Consider the following 3,996-nt stretch of genomic DNA (forward strand, 5'->3'; position numbering starts at 1 on the left):
ACCTTCATTCCGTCTTTAGCAGTTTGTTAACAATTTTTAGCTATATCCTCTTACCATCTTCTAAGCAGCCAGTGGTGCCTGCCCCAGGCAAGCAAATGCTTGGGTCCTATTTCTCTCTGTAGTTGTCTTACTGCCCCAATAATTCCCATTGCAATTCTCTGGTAAATTCGAAAAACATCATTAATTTGCAGTTTGCATTTTCCTGTTGCATGTTGCATGTTCCTATTATCTCCAGGTTTCACCATCTCTAAGCTGAAATAGAAGATGACCTGGTTACAAAATTCTTCCTTGGCAGTTATTTCTTTTTTTTTTTTTTCACATTAACATTCTTAGTTCATGAATCCTCTCATGAAAAATCTGCACAATCACCACAGATAAAGCCACGGCAGCATCTTTACTCCTTTGGTGGTCCGATCTCCAGCTCACTTCTTTTTGCCAGCAACAACATTGGCTTTTGCAGTCCCCCTGACTTTCTTCATTCTGTTCTTGTGTTCCCCTCACTGTTTTCTTGATGTCTTTTTCTTCTTATACGGGCCATGCCTTGCAAGTCTATGTTTGAGTTCATTTTTCTTTGCATAATCCAAGGAATCATAAATCATGCCAAAGCCAATTGTCTTGCCATCACCAAAATGGGTTCTGAATCCAAATACAAATATGACATCTGGTGTGGTCTTGTACATTTTGGCTAGTTTTTCCTGAATTTCTCTCTTAGGTACTGTTGCCTTTCCGGGGTGAAGGATGTCAGTGACCATCTATTTCTGCTGAAGAGGTCAGTTGATCAGGAACTTCCTGGTCTGGATAGTTGCTGTGTTATTCATGATGGCAACCGGGCTTCAAGCAGCCAGGGAGGAAAAAATGAAATAAAAATAAAAATAAATAACTTTTTTTTAAAGATTTTATTTATTTGAGAGAGAGAAAGAGAGAGAGCGCACAAGCAGAGGGAGCAGCAAAGGGAGAGGGAGAAGTAGACACCCCGCTGATGCGGGACTCAATCCCAGGACCCTGGGATCATTACCTGAGCCAAAGGCAGATGTTGAATGAGCCACCCAGGTGCCCCCGAAGTTATTTTTCTTTCAAAATGTTGCTCCACTATATTCTCACTCACATTGTTTCTGAAGAGAAATCTGATGCCATCCTTATTTTTTTGTTCCTCAGTAGATCACATGGCTGTTTTTAAGATTTTTATTTCATCACTCATTTTGAATAAATAGATTTTTGGGGTCTTAGCATAATTTCTACTTGGGGTTCAATTGAGCATCTTGGATCTGTGGGTTTATAGTTTTCATCAAATCTGAAAATGTTCATCATTATTTCTTCAAATATTTTCTGTCCTCCTCTCTTTCAGGACTCTAATTACATATACATTAGGCTGCCTGAGGTTGTCCCCAACTCCCTGATGATCTGGTTTTGTTGTTTTCTTTCAATATTTTCCATCTCTGTTTTCATTTTCGATAGCTTCTACTGATAGATCTTAAAGTTCACTAATCATTTCTTCTGCAATGTCTAGTCTACTGTTAATCCTATCCAGTACACATTTCATCTTGGACATTAGACCTTTCATCTCCAGAAGTTTGATTTTGGTCTTTTTCTTATCTTCCATATCTCTATATAACACTTTCTATTTTCCACTATCTTTTTGAATACATAAAGTACATTTATAATAATTGTTTTAATGTCCTTGTCTGTTAATTCTAATCTCTGCTTCAGAGCTGGGCTGCTTTTCATTGCTTAATTTTTCTCCTCATTATGTATTTTATTTTCCTACTTCCTTTCATGACTGGTAATTTGTTGATTATATGCCAGAAATTATAAATCATACCTTGTTAGGTGCTGGATATTTTTATATTCCTCTAAAATTCTTGAGCTTTGTTCTGGGATCCAGTTAAGTAACTTGGAAATAGTCTGATCCTTTTGGATCTTGCTCTTAATATTTGTTAGGCTGAAGTAAAACAGTAGTCGATGTCTCATTTTTCCCCTCTACTGAGGCAAGACCCTTCTGAATATTTACCTAATTCTCTGAATTACATGATTTTCCAGTCTGGCTGGGAAATAAGTAATATTCTTGGCCTAGTGTGAGCTCTGACTACTGTTGCTGTTAATGCTATGAGCTAGTTCTTCCCTTGGCCTCCAGTAGTTTTCTCACACATATTTGCTGAGCAGTGATTTCCTAATTACTCCAGGAGGACTCCCTACAGATACCTACAGGTATTTTTTATTTGGTTGGTTGGCAGGTTTTTGTGCACCTCAGTCTCCCAAGGCTCTCAGCTCCTTTCCTCCCAAATCACAAAGTCTGCCAGGCATTGCCTGGGTTTCCCCTCTATGCACTGCAGCCTGGAAATCCTCTCACACCAATAAGCTGGGACAATTATAAGACTCACCTCATATGTTACCTGACTCTTAGGAATTGCTGCCCTTCATTCTCTAATGTTCAAGTTCTTGAAAACTCAAATACACTTTGTCTACTCTTTCAGCTATTTAGACTGGGAAGGATAAATCTGATGTCCTGTCACTCCATCTTGATTGAAAACATCTTGATCTTAAAACATATTTGAATACACAAAATATGTTGAACCTTTACAGAATACATAACTTCCTCATTAGAAATAACCAGGGCATAAAGTGTTCCCGGTAAAATAATAACATGGTGTAGTTTTAGCATGTATACAAGATAGCTGATTTTTTTTTTTCTTCTACCCAGCATCCTTCCCCCTTTTGCTATGACATTACACCAAAATTTCTTTGGAGATTCTGCCTTTCTGACTAGTCCGTGTGGTTTATTTGGGGTTCTAGTCCTAGTTTAAATAATTGAAAAATAGTATTTCCGTGTATTTTACATTTGTATGTGTGTCATAAATGAGGTTAAGCAAATCTTCATATGCTGTATTTCATCGTCAATGAACTGTCAGTTCATAATCTGGGTCCATTTTTTCTTTTGGGTCATTTGTCTTTTTCCTAACAATTTCTATAAGCATTCTCTGTAGTTGAGAGATCCCTTTGTCTCATATACTGTTGCACTGACCAATTGTTTGCCCATTGAGTTTTACCTTTGCTTAAGGCATTTTTTTTTTTTTACTTTGCAGATGATCTTCATTCTTATATAGTAAATCTTTTCTTTTTTGACTTCTGTATTTTCAGTCATAGTTAGACCTTTCATACTCCTATGAAGAATTTTCAATGTCTCATTTTAAGTACTTTTATTTTTTTTACATGACTTCTTACAAATTAGTTTCTAAATTTTTTTTTTAAATTGTATTTATTTATTTGAGAGAGAGAATGAAAGAGAGAGAGAGAGCATGAGAGGCGGTAGGGTCAGGGGGAGAAGCAGACTCCCTGCTCAGCAGGGAGCCTGATGTGCGACTCGATCCCGGGACTCCGGGATCACCTGAGCCGAAGGCGGTCGCTTAACCAACTGAGCCACCCAGGTGCCCCTACAAATTAGTTTCTAACATTTATTAACAATTTTCCCCAAATATTCCAGTCATGAAGGGTTGGTTTTGAATTCTTCCAGCAATGACTAGCTCACATCATTTATTATAATTGTTTTCTTAATATTTTTATATTATAGTGTTTTATGTATGTCATGGTCCCAAACTAAATTATGAGCTCAGTGACAACACAGGTCACAAATTTTCTTCCTTCATGAACACAAAGTCCTAGTACAATGCTAAACACAGAATATAATCTGCTAAAAAATAGTTGTTGGTACCAAAGTGGAAAGGAAGGTATTGTGTTTTCCATCTTATTAATTCCTCAGCATTTTTTAAGTGGTATGCTTCTAATGATTGCTCAATTAATATTTTTAGAAAGCCTGACTATAAGTGTAGTAATTAAAGATGTGATTTCTTTGTGCTATAATAATTTGACAAATCGAATGGCATATATGATATATATCATACATATGAAAGGATAAATATACAATTTATAATAACAATATTCCTGCTATAATTCAATGGACTTTATATGGTTTAATTTCAACTTCAAATGACTTTCACAATG

At 36.4% G+C, this 3,996-nt stretch overlaps 1 pseudogene; it reads right to left on the reverse strand.

Annotated features, from left to right (window-relative positions):
• Positions 1-497: 497 nt before the first annotated feature.
• Positions 498-818, reverse strand: LOC114208503 (small ribosomal subunit protein eS24 pseudogene; annotated as a pseudogene).
• Between the last annotated feature and the right edge of the window lie 3,178 nt (positions 819-3,996).

The sequence above is a fragment of the Eumetopias jubatus genome, unplaced genomic scaffold (genome assembly GCF_037043125.1).
Source record: "Eumetopias jubatus isolate StellerSeaLion01/CBP00866 unplaced genomic scaffold, mEumJub1_p1.0 scaffold_4, whole genome shotgun sequence".
Lineage (NCBI taxonomy): Eukaryota > Metazoa > Chordata > Mammalia > Carnivora > Otariidae > Eumetopias > Eumetopias jubatus.